The sequence below is a fragment of the Genypterus blacodes genome, unplaced genomic scaffold (assembly GCF_046128005.1).
Source record: "Genypterus blacodes isolate CSIRO-AG114 ecotype Tasmania unplaced genomic scaffold, CSIRO-AGI_Gbla_v1 ptg000057l_1, whole genome shotgun sequence".
Taxonomy (NCBI): domain Eukaryota; kingdom Metazoa; phylum Chordata; class Actinopteri; order Ophidiiformes; family Ophidiidae; genus Genypterus; species Genypterus blacodes.
The window spans coordinates 192,962-215,005 of NW_027466869.1; the positions used below are offsets into that span (position 1 = coordinate 192,962).

At 40.2% G+C, this 22,044-nt stretch overlaps 1 long non-coding RNA gene across 1 annotated transcript; it reads left to right on the forward strand.

Moving 5' to 3' along the window:
- The first annotated feature begins 640 nt into the window (after nt 1-640).
- On the forward strand, nt 641-18,831 carry LOC143002553 (uncharacterized). Its single transcript, XR_012963803.1, has 4 exons — nt 641-869; nt 11,198-11,468; nt 13,267-13,418; nt 17,978-18,831. It is a non-coding gene; the product is annotated as an uncharacterized LOC143002553 (long non-coding RNA).
- The last annotated feature ends 3,213 nt before the right edge of the window (nt 18,832-22,044 follow it).

Below are 22,044 nucleotides of genomic sequence, written 5' to 3' on the forward strand. Positions count from 1 at the left end.
GAAACATGTATCACACTAAGAAAGTAAAATTTCACATCTGTTAACATAGTTTGGTGCTGTTTGTTGTTTGAATTTGATATAAAATCGTGTTTCTGTGAAACTACTGTTATGAGTTTCGAGGCAGATTAAAAATATTAAAGTCTACACCTGTAACAGGATGTATTTGTACACAATTTATCTGTTTATTTTATCCTACAATGTCGTCAATATGGAATGGAAATTTCACCAGAATGCAAGTTTGTGTTAGTTTTTGTGGTATTCTGTGTCATCTATTCTTCGCTATATTTATTCCCTTAATAATGACACCTGTTCGATTTTGATTAATGATAGGATTGATTTCTGCAAGGCCATTTTGGACTATTTATTAGTCTGTCCACTTATCTGTCCATTCTCTATATACCCTCTTACCTTATTCAAGGTTTCCAAATGTTGTAGTCTACCGCAACATTAGCAAAATATCATATTAGCTGACTCACCAAACCAGCAAAGTGTAGGAAAACAAACCAATGAGGCACGTGAACATTTTCGGCGGTCCAAAATGTGTAAACAAAAGCCACGCGCTAGCAAACTGTTCTGTGATTGGCCAGATTCTGACCAGGAAGTGACCTCCTCACCTGGAAAAAGTTCTCAATAATCACAAATACAGTGGCGAAAATGGCTCATCAGCACCATCTGTGTATAATTGCTGCGCTTGCTATTGTCTCGTTTATTTGACAACGTTAGGTACGGTACATCGACAATACATTAATTTTGAGCGAGTATCAAAGTTTAAATAAAAATAAATGCTTCAAGACACCGGGAAAAGATGCGCTCTAATGGAGGCAAACCACCAAATATTTACGAACAATCCCCTTCCGAAGACGCTTCAGGTAAGCTCGGTTAGATATTTATAATATTTATGAGCCTATACACATTATCAGCAAACTCTTTTTCATAGCATATACAGTACAGCAAGTGAGTTGTATCGTTTATTGAAACGGTTGCTTTCTCATTGCGGTGTTCACACATGCTCAAACGAACAAATGAAGGGGGTTCATCCATTAAATCTTATTTTGTCACAAGTTTTGATCTCTGTCCAACATCTACGCTCATGATACCATTCAGTATGTTCATTATCTTCCCACAGAACTCCTCTCCTGAACTTGTTTCAGTTAGTATGCAATATACCCACTGGGGGGCGGTAATGGCTTATAAAATGAGACTTAATCTATCATTTATTACAATTAGACTTCAAAGATATGGAAGCTGGTCTGGACTATCAGTTGAAGTATTGATAGGCTTTAACTAACTAGTAATCTGACGTCTGACATTAGAACATTATCTCATCGCCATAAAACTCAATTATTTTTCCTAACGTGACCTTGTACGTGCCAATGCGGGGTTAAGTGACTTTATTGGACTAGTTTATAGTATCCTCAGGTTATTCTTAGTTTTGTTGTGATATTTGTATAAATTATAATGTTTTATTTATAATTGTATCAATTATCAAGTATCTGTAGCCCTCCTGTGTTGTATTATGAGCCTTATTCCACTAGATGGCAGTGTATTCATCATATACACTAGATGCATGAATGGGCTACAAGCTAGCAGAGGGATGTTTGTTTATGTGAGCCAACACGTCATGTAAAGCTGGTCTTTGATGAATGAATTTCATTTTGTAATGCCTATCAATCTTATTCAGTACAGCCGCTATTTAGATAACTACTCCATTAAGAATATTATTCTTCATTCATAAACAGATGGTTAGTCTATAATTTTAAAACATCAAAGTTGTGCCAGTAACTGCAAAACACTGCTCCTTTTGTGGATTATTGGATTTATTCTTCAGGTTTCATTTTCTAAAGTATTCAACATTAATGCAATAGTTATTCAAATGAAAAAGGAAATGTAACCACACGTCTGGAGATTCCTATTAAATGCTTGTACAGTTACAGCAGACCAGTAGTTTATGCGTAAGATGAATATTTGAGATGGAGAACATCCAGAATTCATCAAGTGATGCCTGTAATTGAGTGAGGATTAAAGGTTTAGGTATATTTCTTGCCTTGAAGTCTTAAACTATGGATCATCTGTGTTTAGTTTCGTACAAACTCTGATAAACTAACAGCAGGTCCACAAAGCAATTCAGCAGTCACATGACCATACACACATTTGAACTGTGGCCAGTTTAAGGAGTTACTGAGTGATCTTAACTTGGAGTGCGGCGATCTTGTTCATCATTGTGAAGTGCGGTGGCTGAGCTGAGGGAACATGCTCATGTTGTTTTATGAACTGTGGAATGAAATCAGGCAATTTTATAGACATGAAGGGAAAAGCTGTGGCGGAACTCAGCAATCGCAAGGTTTCATAGGTCGACATTACATCGTACCTCTTAGAGCTGAATGTCAAACTGCAGGGCAAATGTGAAATCAGTTGAAGCCTAATTAAAGCAGTGGAAAGGTAACACTGTGCATTTTCCCAATCTGCAAGGGCAAAGGTTGATTATTAAATTGATCATCTTGTGTGGCCTGCAAATGATGTTTTAAATATCCAATGGCCCCAGATAGGAAAAAGGTTCCACACCACTGCTTTAACTTGTTTCATAGTCATTATTTTATAAACTTTTGAATCAAAAGGAAGTCAAATAAAACTAAACAGCATCCCCACTTCCCCCACATCACTGCCTTGTGTGTTAACTTTATGTATAACTTTGCAATTACCTTCGACAAGTGGGAGTTATGAGCCAAGGTTTCAGAGCGGGGGTGTACTGTGTAGTGTTGACTACTGTCACTGGATGAAGTTGTTAAATATACAAAATACTATAACCAGAGGTGAAACAAAGGTGGAGCTGAGCACCATTTATTTTTCAAAACGTATTACCTAACTCTTATATAATTCTTTTAGATCTCCATAGATTGGAGGTGATTCGCGTGTGTTAGTGTGTTAGTGTGTGTGTGTGGGTGGGTGTGTTTATGGCCGGTGTGCAATCGGTATTTGGGAGAGATGTTGGCTGTGTCTGGTGTTCATATTTGAGTCAGTGTGAGTGAGCGTCCTCTGGGAGAATGGGTCTCTCTCTCTCTCTCTCTCTCTCTCTCTCTCTCTCTCTCTCTCTCTCTCTCTCTCTCTCTCTCTCTCTCTCTCTCTCTCTCTCTCTCAGATCTTACCATCTCTTCATTTATAATTTACAGTGACTCTCCCCTTCCATGACTGCTCACACTTAGATAGAAAATCAGTGAAAGACTGCTTCCAGTGCCGCTTCTAAACACCAGCCAATCATATCTCACCACGTGCCTTCTTGCATGTAATCATGTACGTATCACATTAGATATGTTGTGCGTCTGCATTCATGTCACAAAAGTCCTCCCTTATTCCTATTTTAAACTTTTTAAATTGAATGAATGATTGGTAACATTTCCCTCATCTTGTCTTGTCTTGTGTAATTCTGAATTGATTGGCCGATGAAGCTCCACGCTCTTGTCACTCGCACGACAACAAACGAATGAATTCTTTGCATTTTCAAACACTGAACTAACAGCGAGCAAACAGCGATGTCGTCTTCATCTCCTGGCTGCATGTTCAGACAGCTCTCCCATCCTTAAGTTCTGATATTTGACATCATAATCACATGTATCGCAGCGCATTACTGCCCACGTATGTCCATGTACACTGCATGCATTTCTTTGGATGTGTGTGTGTGTGAGCTGTGTCATACCACGGCCAAAGCCACCTGTGTTCATTTAGTGATTTGGCAGGCTCGGTTCATCCCTACAGCAGTTTGCAGTTGAAATATAAGGTCATTAAACATAAAGAGGGCATAGCTTGAGCTCTGCTGCCTGAGTGCTCATGATCGATTATTTGATAGGGCTCATCCCTTCACCAGGAAGATTGTTCAGACGCCTTGTGCTGTACGCGTGACGGGGCGTGATGTCGTCGTCGCCACCGCTCTCTCTCTCTCTCTCTCTCTCTCTCTCTCTCTCTCTCTCTCTCTCTCTCTCTCTCTCTCTCTCTCTCTCTCTCTCTCTCTCTCTCTCTCTCTCTCTCTCTCTCTCTCTCTCTCTCTCTCTCTCTCTCTCTCTTCTCTCTCTCTCTCTCTCTCTCTCTCTCTCTCTCTCTCTCTCTCTCTCTCTTTAGAAAACAACTCTGGAGGTTAAGCAGGGGTCATTCACTTTGGATAATGTGTGCAGACTGTTGTTTTGGTTCAGGTGTTGTTTACATGTCCTCTCGTTTTAGTTCATCCACCCACATAATTCTTGTGTATTATGCTAAACGGCGGCTCTGATTACATCTTGTATTTACTACGTGGTAATGTGAAATGGAATGGAGCAAGCCGGCAGCAGATCCACATCCACAACAACACCGGCAGGGTGTGTTATTTATATTTGCACAGGAAGTGTTTCGAACTTTACGGTTCAAAGGTTTTCCTGTAGCTTTTGATTATCCGACAGTTTGCCGGTGTATGAATTTCCCCACAGCTCTTCTCCCCTGTTGTTCAGTTCCAACTATTTATTACAGAGGTTATGATTCTACCTGCGCTCTTATCTTCTTCCCTCTGAAAAATAGTATTATTGCACGGTTTGCGTAAGAGTGTCGGTGTCTGTGCTATGTGACTAATTGAATCTGTGTGTGTGTGTGTGTGTGTGTGTGTCAAGGTGTGTTTGTGTGTGCGTAAGATGCATAACACCCCTGTCCAATTGCCATTTGGAAGAAAACAAAAAGGATTTGCAACCCAGAAATGGAAGTACCACATTTTCAGCAAAGGTGTTTGTGAAGAAAACAATCAAAAGGATTGAAAACAATCCCACATGCGCCACAATCCAACATTCTAACGATCAGATCTATGCCGAAAAAGATTTGGCGCCCATATTGGAGACATGTGAGTGAGACAGAAGCTGCTCCACGTAGCACAATCACACACACTGTAGGGTTGTGCGGTTGTGCAGCCTTCTCATTCTGTAGATCAACTGCTGTGTTTGCTCTCCGCTATCAAGACCTGTTGGCATGTTCCGCTTTGATTTGATTCGGAGGCACAAACCCTCAGGCCCCCGAACAGGAATCAATACCTGGACTGCAGCCCTCAGTTCCTCTCTGTTATTATGCACTTTCCTCTCTCCGCCTCAGCTTTACACCCACACCACTGCTTTCATTGTAGAATTCAACTTACTTTAATCACGTTCCTTCTTATCTCCCTTATCACTCACATGTGCCTCGGATTGATTCCAAAACAAATAAATAGAGAAGGCCTGACTTTTACTCCAAACCAAAGGTGCCAGGGTTAATACAAAACCTGATAAAAAGGTGCGTTATCACATTACACCTTCCCATTGATGCAATAAACAATGTCCCTTACATTAGACAGCTCCTATTCTTCCAGAGCCAGACAGTCTGAGGTGTGACGCCAGCACTCAGACACCGCAGACTGTCTGGGGCTATTGAATAGTCCATGCTTGCTCCGAGGCACTCGCAGCAAGACGGAGAGAAAGGAACGTTAAACAAATGTCTACTACAAACAATGCATAGCTGTATTTCATGCCGTTTCCATAATACATGCCATTGGGGTGAATCTTTGACTTTCATCCTGTGACCTTTGACCTTTTTGAAAACAACCTGACCCTAACCCCAAGCAACCCGCTCAGTTTGATATAAAGTCGTAGCAATCGTTTGTTATTGCTGTGATTGCTGTGTGATAGACAAACAAACGGCATTGATTGCGACACATCGACTTGCTACTGCGTGTAGTGGATGTAAAGCAAATTTGAGGTTAGAGTGAAAGAGAGACAAAGGCAGCTGAGAGGATGTAACGTAACTCAAACATTGCAAGAAAAACGGAGCACGCGATGACTCAAACGTCAGAGCATCTGACATTCACAATTATAAATAAGCTTATAGCCCGTAGCCTTTTTTTCCTCAATTTCAATCCTGAACTCATTTATAAATATAGCACGCCGCGCTCCTACATGAAGCTGTCAGCGCTTTGACCCACGCTCAGGACTTTACATATGCGGTGTGAGCTCACTTTTACCTCTCAGCCCGCCGCTGCCAACGCACCTATTTTAAGCCGAGCGGTATTAAAGGAGGACGCGTCACCAAAGGAGGTAGCATCCTGTACACCCGACGGAGGACTTAAGAGTACTTCAAGTCAATCACATCTGACCACTGAAAGCATACAGGGAGTCAGGAAGCTGTCAGTCAGGAATGTTAATGAATGTAAACGGTGTCATTATTTAAAGGGCATTTAACCATTATCCCACTCCAGATCTTCAAAATCTGTAGAATCTCCTACAGACGATCTACCTACAAAATGTGCACAGTTAAGAGCGTTTGCATTACATAATAAAGGCCTGTTAATGTATTTGTAACTGTAGAAGTCCTTCAGTGGGTTGCATTTGCTGTCACACAGGCACAGAGCATACAGCACGTCCAGGTCCAGTCAGCAGGCTGTTGATTGAAGAGTTTGCAGTGTGTTCAGGTGGAGTTTGATTAGAGATGTTGGCTGACATGAGGTGACACTCCACTCAGTCAGTCTGCGAGTTCAGTCCTCTGACACTGGTTAGCGCACGGTGCCGCCTGTCTGTCTCTCAAACCCAATCTTCCAAATTTGGTGCCCTTGATACAAAAGAACATGTGGCCTAATTGCCTTTCCTTTGGCGGCGACGTTGCTCGGAGCCCATTGATGCGATAAATGATGTCCTTTACCAGTGACAGCTTCTATTCATCCAGAGCCGGACAATAGGGGTGTGAAGTTAGACTCGTGTGCCACGGACAGGTCAGGCTATTGACTCTTGCTGCTCACCTGTCAGCAGAAAAAGCTAATCACCATCATTGGCAACAGTCCATGGTTGCTGCAAGACGGGAAGGAAAGGAGTTTTCTTGGCAGGTGAGTACAGTGTGTCCACACGTATATGTGGTGTGCATGCATACACAGACATTCTGTTGGTGGCTCTTAATGGCATGGCAACCACCATTCCAAAAGCAAAATGGCTTCAAATGAACAACAAAAACACCACAGGGTGCAATTCCCAACAATCCTGTCACTCATATACGGTATAACAATGACATCATTGCTAAAACCAAACAATAAAGCTGTTTTGAAAATATATACATGTATTTTTGAATGGCCATTTGGTACAAATCAACTCTCAATGTGTGGCGCTATTAAGCTTGACCTGAATTTGCTGCAGATCTGGGAAGTTCAGGAGTTTTTCCAATTCTCTGTTTTTCCATATTAAATTTCGACTTTTTCCAGCACTATATATGGAAAACATAATTACCCAAGAATTGATCACAAGATCTGACCACGTATAGCAGCTAAAATGAACTTTGCCCATGTGTTTCTGACGACAGGAACATAGACAAAACGCTCAGCCTCATCAATGAAGCTCTGAATAAGATCAATGTTACACATGTCGATGCTTTAGACATCTTGCAACTCAGCACTGTAACTGGCTGACAACATTTACATTATGCATGCATGGATTGAATGTGTGTGTGTGTGTGTGTGTGTGTGTGTGTGTGTGTGTGTGTGTGTGTGTGTCATTGTACATTTGTCTTTGTGTATACTTTTATATACACGTTGACCTCATCACTGTTTTCTTTCTTTCTTTCTTTCTTTCTTTCTTTTTTTCTTTCTGTCTTTCTTTCTTTCTTTCTTGTAAAATACTGTTTTTGCATTTCATTTGTGGGGATGGCAAACCGGGTCATTAGCTGTCAAAGCTGCAGATCATCAAGCTTGTCTGATTAATGTCACGCCACAGTTGTTAAATCATGGAAACATAATGCTTAGATGAATGCTGTGCTCGCTGCTGACGAGGCACTACAGTGTGAAGAACAGATTGAATCATGAGAATTCCCATGCATGCAATGGGATGACCAACACTTACACTTATTGAAGCAGACAAAATTTGCATCAGCATGAACAGGTGAAATCAAATGATCAGGAGACAACTGAGAAGTGTTTAACCCCTAAACAGATTCTGCTAAAGCCACATTTGGTTTTGGTTTAAATTTCATACATTGCCCCTCCCTTTCATCTTCTCTTTCAGTCTCGGATTTAAAATATTCAAACAGATAATTAATCTCTTGTCTGTGACGTGAAGATGTTAATAGGGCTGTCTATTAAAACACATTGCTCCCTCCAGCCAGTGTCGGTCCTTCCTCTCCCTAGTTAATGAAGAAGAGGAAGTGATGGAGGAGGAAGCCCAGCAGCTATTTTCCCACTTTGACATCGACAGCGTGAATGTGTCGGCTCGTGCAATTACTTAGCTGCTCCTACTTAGACTTCTTTAGAATACCGATGCACTCAGAACTAATAAACATTGAAGATTAGGTATCAGAAACTAATGCATAGTGAAATCACAAACCTTTTATTTCACTTAAAAAGATAATCAAGGCTCATAAGTTTGAACTTCTCCCAGAGAGTTATTCCCATTGAAAACAATAAAGGTTAAAGTTAATCTGCAAATTGTAGTAGAAATCATTTATCAGTGAAATGAACACTGGTCAGCTTGTTGCGTCACGTTCCAGAGTGAACAAATACACACATTGGAATTATAATAGTTTTACCAGATTTGCGAAAATTCCAAACTGCTTGATTTTCTTTAACACATGCCATAAGACAACCTTGAATATCCTTGAAATCTATACAGCAAACCAACAACGATTCGAAGAATGTACGTTTTTGTAAGTGTGCGTTTGCTTCCTTTCTTGAGCAATCAATCATTGCTCTCTTATTGGTCTATTGCCAATATCTTCACTGGTCTTTTTTTTACAGAGGTGTACAGATGAGGTGTATGGACTTTTGCTCTGTTATGTGGGTTCTTGAAAGTAACTAGTCTTTGAGGAGTTCCTCTCATAGCGTTTTTAAAATACAAGACACTGTGTATAACCACTAAAACCCTCAGGCAGCGCCGGTGTGAACAATTGACCCAGTGTTTCTACCATTTGTCTGGATGATGAAGTGTTCAGTGGTTTGCCATCTAAACTTTGAGGACCCGACTTTTGCCTGTGGGGGGGTCTGTGTTTTGCGGAACAAAGATGAATGAAAGACCGCAGACCTGGAATAGCCCAATACTAATGAAACATACAGGAGCTCGCTGGAATGATTGCTCGCCTGTGTGTTTGTCTGAATTTACACACAGTATCTAACACTTCAAAGGTTTGACCTTTTCACTTCAGAGTGATTTAGTCTCCTTTTCTTTGAACCTTACAACAAGAACACCGATAATCTATTGGATGAGGGACATTGAAAAATCAGATGTCCTTATTTCACAGCTCAGCAGAGCAAAGCTGAGGAGGTTTCAGACAGGGATGAGCTGATGAACGTGATGTCTGGCTTTGGAGAAATACATTTAATGGGATATTTTAAGACTTTACTGCTACGCCATCAGTGTGTTATTGCAATAAACACTACACTTGAAAGGTATTACACTCGAAGGTATTCATTCTTAATTCTTTAGTAAAGACGTTCTATAAGACTTGGAATCACAAAACAACGAACTTTCCGCAGAAGCATCAGCAGAGTTGCAAGATGATGTTGGAATCAGTTTGATGGCACGAAACAACCGACACAATTTAATCAAATGTATTTAAATACATTTGGTTTTGCTACAGGAAAACATTGCACAGTGAAACTATCCTAAACATATTTCATTATTGTGGTTGCCACCAATACAATACCCTTTCCTCCAATCTCTACACTCACAGATGGGAGCATGGCAGACACCTCAGCGGCTCAGGTCATTTCATTCCATTTCAAGCTCAAAATCACTGCAAGAGTGTCGAAGAAAATGGAGCTACTCAAGCTTTTCTGTTCCCAGGTCTCTTGTGAGTGGCAGCCCAAAACCTTTCTGATGCCAGAGGACTAAACTCATTCACCCTTTCATTCTTTTTTTTTTTACAAGGAAATAACATTAAAGCTAAGCATGAACTGGGAAAATCCTGTTTTTGAAAATAATGAAAAAAAGGTAATAATGTATTTTAATTTCATTGTCTAAATGAAAGCATGACCTTTTACAGTATATCATTTAATACCATGTAATATCACATAATATAGCAAAACCTAATCCATTCTTAACATATTCAAACTGTAGATTAAGATACTCCTGGACTATTCATTCCTTGAATAGTGTTTTAATGACATGATGACAATGATAATCTTCAATGTATGTAGGATGTCTTTGACCCTAATGCCCCTTGTGGACAGAGAAAGAGAAGAGAGAAGAGAAAGAACATGAACTGGTGGGAGAGAGGGGAAAACTAAATTTTCTCGACCTGCTTTCTAAAAGATTTAAGACCCTTTCATAGCTTTACTGTGTGCATCCCATTGGTACAGCAGTCATATATATAGAAACATCATTCTGTTGCTTTTTTAACAATCTAGTACTTCTGCATTGATGACACCAACAAATCAGTACTTTTGTTTCGATGAAGCGAGAGAGTCCTTTGTCAGGTGAAGGACATGTATGGCATTCACATTGCAGCACTCAAAGATATCAGAGCATCAGATATGACATTTGCAAGTCTGATCTAGATGTACTTTGCAGCTTTATGGCTTAGATGGATTGGATTAGTTGCTCAGACTCTCCCACACATATACCCATGGAATTTTCCAGAGGTTTTCAATGACAAGTTACTATTCAAGCTTGAAATGACAGTGAGTGAGCATTAACCATATTTTATCTGTGTTATGGCTGAGAGAACGCTAGGGCGGTTTTGTTTGCTCTTGTTTGTCTGGTACCTGCATGTGTGTGTGCTGCTCAGCTAAACGCAACTTGGTGTACTTTTGGAGGTTAAGTAGTTTGTTATGGTGAAACACTTTTATAAAGCATTTAATGAATGTTTTTTGAAGGTTGGTGTGTACAAAGAGGTGGTTTAGACTCTTACTTATTAAAAGAGAACACCAGCAGGTACAAAAGTGGGGTTGTCATGTTCTTTTCATGGTCCTACACTGTTTATTGTGAGATGCAGCTTTGTCGGTGTTGTTTGGGTTATTAGTATATTGATTCACAAAACTCAGGCGCAAACAAATCATGTTAAATAATGTATATAGTGAGTATATGTGAGGGTTTCTGTAGTGTATATGAATAAAGCATTTCACTCTCTATTGGTCAGTTTTTTGTTGACATGCAACCTCAGTGCAGATGAAGAAAATGTTCATATTGTGAGCTTGTCTGTTCAATGTATAGCTAACATTAATATACTTGATTTGCCCTTATTTACACAGATCTGTCTGTAGAGTTGGTGAAACCAGTGGAACGGTCAGCATCTGCTCCCTTCAAAACAACAAGGTACCATATGTTATCAAAGAATATGAGCTGTCATTGCCAAACTACATCCAGTGCATACACAGTTACACCCCTGAGAGGAGCTCCTTCGCAGGGTGGCAGAAGTGCAGAGGGAGCATATGGTCCCGCAGCTAAATTCTAGAGGAGAGCTGATCAGCCTTGGACACCTTTCTGGAAGACGGCCAACATTTTGATCAGGACAATGAGAAGGTAAAGGGCGGAAAGAGTAAGAAACCGACATCTGTGACATGTACACACCCTTTAATGCTCAGAGTAGTTTCTCTCTTGCACCACCGGTATTGTGTTAACTGCCAGCTACACATTTCTATTACAGTTAATTAAGGTCCATTTTCTCAGCAGATGGGTGGGTTTTCTACCATTTACATCAAGCTTACATTGATATTTTTCTTCCCTTTTAGAATGGATTTGACAACCTGTTCACAAAGAACATCATTGGCACATTCAAGTCAATTAAACTGCTCAGCATCCAATCTGTGTACACTTTGCGAGCTGAGCTTAACTTTAACTGAAAGACCTCATGAAGAGAATCTCCTGCACCCCCACTGACCTGGGACTGAACCGAGCAGAGCTGGGATCCAACCACTTTTACTGATTAAATTGAAAAAGAGGAAATTACTTTCACAAATAGTGATCAGAACCACGACCAAGAGCCACACTAACGCCAGGGATCATTAAACATGTTTGAATTCCGTATAAATTTCACGGGGCAGCAACAAAAGTGGAACAGGAAACGATTTTCCACTTGCTCTCTTTGACTAATGTGAAGTACTTTCCCCGGAGTTGCACTTTTTCCATTGAGTTGCATGAATGGTCCAAATCATTTCAATTTCACAATCGTTATCTGCACCCAGCCCGGTAAAAGCTTCTCCTCCTTGTGCACGACGCAAAGGGGAATAGGAGGGGAATGAGGCTAGACAACAGGGACATAAAAGCATCCCTTCTAATAGGAAAAAATGTTTTTAATACGGCTTCAGTTTTTGTTTTCCTCCTGATGCTGCATGTCCAGTGTGGAGGTGACTTTAACACTTTCATTGCCACTCAGAAGTCACAAAGGAAATATGTTCACATTTAAGTTAAATAAGACAACATCTTGCTCTGGCAGGCGTTCAATTTCAGGCTGTAGTTTGTCAGGAGTTTTCTTGCTTTGTTCTGGTTCAGGGAATAGTGTTTAAGACGTGCTCTGATGGAGGCATACAACTACACGTTCACCCAACAATGCCACTTCTGAACATTCATCATACTCTATGCACGTTTTCATAGTCTATAGTGTGCAGCAAGTGAGTTTGATTGGTTTTTTGAGTCATTGAGTTGCATTCTCGAAGCAAAAGCACTGCAAGCGTGCAGAGTCTACCCTCTCTAGGCGGCCCTAGACCAGGTGATTACGTTGTTCACATGCCCAAACAAACTGAATATGTGCTCCAAACGAGCCAGGTCTCAATACAGCGTTATTAGCCTTCGTCTCTCCTCCCCCTCATTTCCACTTACGCAGGGAAAGCTCTTGGCGCTTCTCTTTCCCATTTCATCTGGACATCTTTCCATCCTTTTTGTCTCACCTTACCTCTCCTCTGATAACTCGCTCCTCTCCTCTCCAACCTCCCCATTTTTCATCACATCTTCTGATTCATTTTTCCATCGCACCACCTTTCACCCTCTTTATTTTGCTACCTATTCCCACTCTACCCATAAACTCATTTCACCCTCGGCCTTGTCTCTATTCTGCCATCCCTTTTCTCCTTCCTTTATCTCTCCTCATTTTCATCTTGTGCCCTCTTACCTCTTTTCTTCCTTCCTCCTCCCCCTGTTCATTTACTTTCATCTCCCACCTCACATCACCTCCTCTGAACGTATTCCCTTCCAATGTCATTCGTTATTTGAATCTCTCCCTTCTCCCTTCATTCTCACATCTTGCCCTGGTTCTCTTGTCCCCTCTCAGCTTTGTCTCTGTCCGTTTTCCTTACCCTTTCTCCCTGTGTGCCTTTCTCCACAGTGCCAGCTTCATGTCAAAAGCGCTAACGAGTGGCTAAAGCAGCGCCGTCTCTACTTCAGTGACTTCAGGCCAGATGATCATCAACATGACAAATGTCGACTTCTCTACCAGAATGATTTTTTTGAGCTGCACTGAAAGGCCGGTCATTACAGGTAAGAGGGCAGCACATGAGGGCACAGGATGCATGCAAACGCACACATACCCTGTTGCACAGTTTGGACTTAGGAGGCAAAAAATAGAATAAGTGAACTCTCAGTGAGGAAGGAACATGTAATAATGTCCAACTGTTTTGCCTTGCATTGAACATTGCACCTTGTACAGGAGGAGGAGGTGGATCAAGGTGATTATGATACCGATACGTATACTGCGTCTGATTCGAATGAAAGATTCCCACTAACCTTAATGGAGAGTTGTGAAATTGAGAGAAGAAATGAGGGGGGGTGGTTTTGGTCACCGTTTTCATCAGCTTCGTTCAAGATGTATGACATGAGAGACAAAGAAAGGGACACGACCCAGACCTGATCTTTCTCAGACCTGTAGAGAAAAAGGTGGAAATAGGAAACAACGTGGACGAGATGAGAAGAGGGAGGGAGGCTTACAGGGGCCGAGGGGAGATTTCCTGACTGCATTCAACGGGACAGGTATAGATAGATGGTAAACACAGTCCCACTCTGCTAAAGACAGAGAGACGCTCAGTGGATTGGATGGAGTTTGGTAACTTATCCCACCACCTCGGGACCACAAAGGAGAAGTGCTTGCACAGTGGTTTAGGACCATTCCTCTGCAGAGCGGAGTGAGCGTGAGGAGGGTAAACCTGAATGAGAGATTTCAGATAAGTGGGTGTTATATTGGAAGCGGCTTTGTCGGCGAGCATCAAGGACTTCCCAGTGGAGGGATAAGCACAAGATGTATGAACAGCCGGGTGAAGTCTGCTGTTTGGGGAAAATGGAAAATAATATGAACGAGTGGGCTGCTTGTGGAGATGCATCTGAATGTAGTTAGTTTTGTCAATTTAGTCCATCAGTGTAGATAAAAGCGAATTGTCACTCAGAAATCATTTCACATTATGAAAACAAATACCAAAGAGATACTTTCAGAGAGCATTCATGAAAATTGAAGGTTGAACGAATCTGAAATTAATACACACACACACACACACACACACACACACACACACACACACACACACACACACACACACACACACCGGACCACCTGTGAAAAACATCCACTCACAGATCCCGCTGCTCAGTAAAAACATTTTATCTATTTATTTTATTTTGATGTGCACCGTCTATAGAATATCTATCACTTTCCAGTCTCTGCCGGTCTTGACTCAGACTCAGGTACTATATTTCGGCCTTGAGTCCGACTACGGCGACTTGGCCTTTACTCAAACTCGACAACACTAATAAACCAAGAATCTAGTTAAGGGTCATTTCATATTCCAAGTAAAAGAACAAACTGTTGTTTTACCCCAGGCCATGTTTTAGTTTACAAGTTTCATCAGTGTCCATGATCATACAGAAATATTGTAATCATTTCCCAAGGCGAGTCATTATAGATGGAGAACAGTGAATTAATTTACCCATGTGCTGAGGGGTCACAGAGCTTCTTCCTCTTATCTCTCTCTCTCTCTCTCTCTCTCTCTTTTTCTTGCTCGCTCTCTCGCTCGCTCTCTCGCTCTGTGTCTTTGTGCGTTCACTCAAACTTAAACAAAAGCAAATTCCATGGAGAAGAAGACCTGAATTGTTAGGAAGTAACTGGCGGCTTATTGCTGTTGCTATAAACTGTAAGGATCTTTCAGTAAGGCTCAATGTACTTCATCATGTACCAATTTATGATTAAAATACAAAAAGAATTTTGTCTGTCAATCACAGTCATTGAACATGTTTAATGACATATTATATCAGTTTATTGTATTACATTCATCATGTTCTCTTTCTGTGTTTTCTATTAAGCTCCGCAGGGTAATTTGACCTATTAATGTTTTATTTACCTCACAATGACCTCCCCTAAATTCATTGTTAAACTTCCAGCAAAGCTATACTTTCCTGACTGTTCTACACATTTAAGACATTCTCTGACAGAACGTTTTGATACTTTGATACCACTCTTAATAAGCTGTTTGACCGTGTCTTTGCTAGATGGAGGAGGCTGAGTTCATATTCATTAAGGACCTCCTCCCAGGCATCCAACTTGATAAAGCAGGTCATTCTGGACTGGAGGCTAACATTAAAGAAAAGTGTATATGTTTGTGTATGTTGTTTGGTGCTGGTGGGATAGCAGAGGGAAGGTATAAGGATGAAGGAAAATGAGAATAAAGACTGGAGACAAGATGAATAAAGGGATTTAAGAGAGAATGAGTCAGTCTTTAGTGCTCTATAAGATGTAGCTCCCAAAGGAATACAATGGCATCATTTAGCATTTGTCAGGGCCCAGCATAAGTACCTGCAGCAAACAAAATTTAGAGAAAATACAAAGTAATATGTACAATAGGGTGTTCTTTGTTTTGTTTTAATTTCTGGATATATTCTTACTGAATGTGTGAGGTACTTATAGAGGTGCTGCATTGTTTACCTGCATATGTGCACGTCACACGTTTCTGTGTGTCATTCATGTATGTACTTTAACTCTCTATATGTGTGTGTGTCTCTCTGCAAAGGTTCTTGTGAGTATAGCTGTCATTCTTTGTGTTAGAGTGCCCTGATTACACGCTTTCCAAGGATACAGTGTGTATCACCACTTACGCTGTATTCTCTTGTAGCAGTGTAGGTCAGCAGCATTTCAGTCTTTATGTTACGGTCTCTTAGTTCACTCATAGTAAATGTCATATTATTATATATCTACAGAACTACATGGAAATGACTAAATAACACAGACAACTGTACAATCAAAGAAAGATATCTCTCCGTTTCATTCAGACTTTGTAATTACATGTCTATGCTTGATAAAATAACACAGAAATCTAATATAATGCAATCTAGTCCCACAAAACCATAAACTACAACATGTTTTTGGATTTGTGTGTTTGTGTTTGCGAATGGAGAACCCAATGTGCCTCTTACAATGGGCCTATTCCGGATCTGGCCACAGCTGATGAACTGATAGCTTCTTCTTTTCTCTCCAGTGAAAAATATTGAGAATCAGAAAAGATGTCGCTCTTAGTTAAGGGTGTCATGTGTTTTTTAATTTTGGTATGATACGCATGATGTGGCACGATTCACGGATGTAGAATAGGCATTACAGTTATTTCCTGTAGTTATGTGTTCCACAGTAATGTGTCAACTAAGGAATACTTTGTCTGTAACTTTAAAGTTAACATTTAGAGCGAAAATATAGAAGATGTCACCATTTAAGACCATATTTCTGCAATGATTTATTATTAGCGCTCATAATCATATTTTGTCTTTGGATTTCCATAGCAATGAAGTTAAGGGAACACTAGCCAAGTGTTATGATAACTTTAAATATCTTGGGATACCACACATCAAGCGTTCAAAGCATCACCAGCAGCTGTGCGTGCGTTTTATCTTTCACTTCTAAGCCTATATACCTCATAAAAAATGAATGTATAGATTGGTAGGAATAAACAGAGGAAGGAAGTGTAATAATTGGTGGAAGTCTGCATCTGATGTATTGAAGGTTTTATGCTTTTATGCAGGAGGCATTTTGTTTCCTTGCAAATTGAATGTGTAGACCGCTTTTGAACTTTGTGTCGGTGCAGCTTGTGGTTTGCTTTGGTGTTCGCAGACAGAGGCTCAGAACAGACAGAGAGACCAACTCATGTTCTACATCGGAGAGATATGTCTTACTAACTATAACAGCACAGCAGAAACTGATTGCTGATTGCCATTTATTGCTACTTTGGATTATGAAGGATACACAAATCTATAATGCAGAAGGTTTTATTATTGGAGTATGCAATTTTGCGAGCTTCAGTATTTTACGTGTTTTTGTTGTTTGTTGTTTGTTGTTTTTGATATGATATCTACTAGGGGTCAGCTGGTCAGGCCTCTGAATCCTGCCAACTAACAAAGTGTAGGTGAAGCTGTGCAGTGTATCCATGGCAACAACTGTGCCAGTGCCTCTCAGTTCATCAACGCTGAACATGTGTCCTCAACAAAATATATAAGAAATATAAATATAAAAAATTATACCACATTTTGTCCTATACAGACACTGACTGACTATGGTGGTGAGCAGCACTAATACACACAGTACAAGACATTGTGATGATACACACACCTCATCTTCTTCACGAAATGTCCTTTTTTGACATAGAATTACTGAAAATAAATACAAAATGATGTTCTAAAACGCTAATAGGTTTTCTGTAGATTATATCAAAGATGTACAGTGTGTGTGTGTGTGTGTGTGTGTGTGTGTGTGTGTGTGTGTGTATGTGTGTGTGTGTGTGTGTGTGTGTCTTAGTCTTATTTATTTGCACGCACATGCTTATATGTGTCCAGAATTATAGCAAAATGAGTACAGAACATGCCCCACTATTGTTTGCCACAATTCTTGTTTGTCAATAAGACCATACTAAACTGTTTCAAATAAGCATCCTAGACTCTACACTGACCCATATACTGTAGATATACTTTGATATAGATAAAGGGTTTGGTATAGAAATCTGTTATACAACTACTTAATCAGAAATAAACTCGGTACTAGACTTCATCTTCTACCCTTGTTTTCAATAACACAGGAGAACAAGATGAATGGCTCCTACTGCGACCATCTTTTTTGAGCAGAATTGGCACCACCACGGGAACTACAAAAGCCATAATTATGTCCTCTTCACTCTATTCAGCATGGCTGAATGAAATGGTCTCTGGGTCCACCTCCTTTATATCAGAGAAAGTAGAAATGTGGCTTTTGTGTGTTTTTAAAGTCATAGTCTGGGATCTCATGAAGCAAATTATATGTTTTTTGGGGAAGAGCAGGCACTTGGAAGTCCTTAATGGGGCACAATGCCGGCCTCCATCCTTCAAATTTCTATATGCCACTTTAAATAAATCAGGTCCTGTCTGTGATATGTGACACGCAACTTGAGCTCTTATTAGATTTTCCTTGGGATTGAAACCTTGTTAGCTAAACTTCCTTTCTTTGTATGCGGGGAATCTTCCTCTTAGAGGTTGGCAGTTATTCTTGGAAGTATGGCTGTCGAGTCTGTCAGGCAGCGGATTACAATTTAATTTACAGACTCATGGGCTGGACTCTGAGACGGTCACTCAATGAAAAAGGGCTGATGTGTGACATGGGGATAACAGTATTAGGCTGAGGACACTGGCTGACTCCCATCGTCGGAGGTAAACCTTTATTCCTCTGGAGTCTAGTTGCAATGTGTTATGTTTTTGAACTGTGTGTCTTACTCTGTTTCATAAATAATCATGTAAAATGAGCAATAGACAGTGACAGCACATAAATCATTGATGAGATGAAGAACAAACTAGGCCTGTATAGAAGCGAACAAGACAAATGGATACAAATTTGACCGACAAAGCAGATGAAAGCACCACATACTGTATATACACTTTTGTTTTTGCACAGCTGCATTATAAGCGGTTTGGTGAAGTAAACAACCGTTCAGTCCTGTGTCCATCTAAGTGCATAATGTTTCATTTATTTTTGACTACAGCGGCGTGGATGCATACATGCAAACTCACAAATGTATTAGGTATTTGGGTGTGTCGCTACATGATGATGATATTTTTATTCATCTAGAAATGTATACATTGGTCAAATGTAGTACATTGTCAGTTTTGCGGATTGGAGAGCAGCCAACGTGATCATTATTAACGACTACAGGCTACTAACTTGAGATCCACGTGAGCAGAACCTTCCTCTTGTCATCTTGTCTCCTTCATGGTTTTATCAGACCATGACTGTTCTATACAGCTGTCAACTTTTCATCCCTTATCATGAACCTGCAAAGGCTTATTGATTGTCATTTTGTCTGATTTATTATGTGGGCTGCAAAACAGAAATTCTGGTCAGAAATTGTATTCCACTTTGTACATATTTGTGCAAAGTGGAGATGAGAAATTTTTTTTTTTTGGTGGCTGTAGCGGCGCAATAAAAAATAAAGTTTAGTTTAGTGAAAGAAAGTTGGTTGAGTGGGAGGACGTTGCTGCTGATTTGGCAAACAACTCCACTGAAACTAAGATAAAAGCCAATGCTTTAATCAGGGGGTATTAACCGGACTAAACAGGTCGGAACCTGTGAAAGCTGTTAGATCTTCCTCTAACTGTAAGAAAAGGAGAAATGATGTATGATGTCTCTCAAGCGTTGGCCCATCATCGTCATTTTACGAACTTTAGAATTCTCTTTTAAAACAAACTTCCTCTCCCCCCTCAGGTTCAGCTGTTACGTGCATCTCATCCGTCTCTCTTCATCTTTTTCTTCCTCACTGCTCTGTCTGTCTGTCCGTCTCACTTCACCTCTTAACCCCTCAGCTGTTTTTCTCTCGGCATCTGCATGTGTCTTTGTTGCTGTCATAATTCCCTTCTGCTGTTTTCCTAACAGATTTTTAGTGTTTGGCAATAATATGAATGAGCCTCATGTTCCCTGCTCTTGGCTTCACAGGCCTCTCTGGGGAAAACCAGCACCTTGTTTGTGTGCTTCGCTCGTCTTTTTTCTCTACTTTGTTGTTCTCTCTTACACTGACACACACACACACACACACACACACACACACACACACACACACACACACACACGCACAGTTGTGCCAGTTATACCGTATGTCTTGATTCTTGTTCATTTCGCCTGAAACTGTCTCAGTCCCTGTAATATCTTTATCACTCACCTTGATCACAGTATTGCACTTTATATTTGCTAAATTCATTCCATAACAATTACTTATGCATTTGTCTCTTTTCCCCGTACCTCTCAACAAATAACTTCAGATCAGACACAAACAAGTAAGCACATTAACATACTGTTTGCAAGAGATTAGAAGGGAAAATGTGATGCAAACTCATATCACTGCCTACTTCTTTCCTTCCATTCAAGGCACAACTAGGTCAGCTTTTTCACACATTTTAAAACCACTTCCACTAACAGTTGTGCCGGCTACGGACCTGAAAATCCATATGTCACCTTTAAGTGTTCACACGCATACTCACACAATTCAGTTCCAAGGTTTATCATTGTTTCATTGTTGCATTATTTTCATCATACATGCACTGTAAAGCACAGTAGGTTAGGATTCTTATTTTATATTGTCCGTCTATTTTTGGTTTATCATCTTGATATTGGTAGACATTTAAACGACTTATATTCAATTTTTTCAGATGCTGTTTAATTTTAAATACTCCATCTATCAAAACATGGGCAAACCTAAACATCACATGACATGCACCCAACTAAATGCATACATGCATTTAACAATGTGAATTTATGTAAACAGCTTCTTTAAGCCACGTTGATAATTTTCCTACTGACTGATCATCAAACACTGACCACTAAATCTTTCTCTAGATTAAGCCTTGGTGTTGATTAGACCTTTACTTCTCTGATGTTTACATAAAGATGTAACACATTAGATTTTACCTGCTTACACACCTGATCTAAAGGTTTTTTAAAAATGGCTATATGTCTGACATCACTTTAATGTAATGGTCCAGAGGAGTGTGGGGTGACAGGAAAACTCTGCTGGAAAATACAGACTAATGTGATTTGACAGCACATTAGTCTGTATGAGTGGCTTAGAACAAAGCAAAATACGGATGATCTCCTGCTCAAATAGCACTTGTCTGATTCATTAGGTTCTTATGAGTGCAGTGTCTCATCAGTGTTTTGCTAGCAGTGTTCGGTGTTCAAAATGAGAGCAGAGACCGTGCTCTTACCTGCATCAGTGCACATCATTATCATTTACTCTAGCCTACAAAACCCTCCATTACTCTTTCATCGTGCCATTGAAATTGACAGCTAAAGATCCTCCGTTGAGTTAATTACATAACGACCCTGGTATTAATGCGTAGACTTTATTCACTGCTTTTTGAAAATGTACCTTGACAAGAGGGTGACGGCCACATACTTGGAGAAGTATGAGTCCCATGTAGTTTTTGGGTTGTGAGGAGTTCAATTTATCCCAAATCAATCACAGATAATTAGATTTTTTTCAATAATGTTTTGTCATTCTCCGTTTTCATTGATTTGGATGGAATAAATGGAAACTTCATTAAGATTCCCTTCATATTACAGATTAACAATAGATTTCGAAAACGCCATTCCAATTACAGTAATCCAGTTAAATGTCATATTTACACCTGCCAGTTTGAGAAACTCTTCTGCCTCATCTGCCTCAGCTCCTGATTGATGTTTTCCTTGCCCATGTGTAAATATCAACCTTTTCCACTTAAGTGTGTATATGTTGCTACTTTTCTTTAGGAGAGAGTCTGTATTCAGCCCACAAGTATTCATCATTCTAGGTTATCAATGAGTCATTGTAACTGAACTGTTTTTACTCACAAAGTCCCCCTCACACTCAAGATTCTCGTCTCCTTTACTTATTCCCATTCCTCTTCTTATCTTCTACCCTCCTCTTCTTCCTCCTACACTTACTTTCCAGCTGGCTTCATCATGGTCTCATCTCCATACCTCGCTTGCACTCTTCAACTCTCCTACTCTTCCTCAATCTACCGGCCCGGACGATAATTTCAGCAACAGCTGCTTTGCCAGCAGAGGTAAATAGGAAACGGTGTCCAGGGGAGAGTGGTGTTTTTGTCTTGGTGTTTGTGTGCAGGTGAGATGCTTGTGTGATGTGAA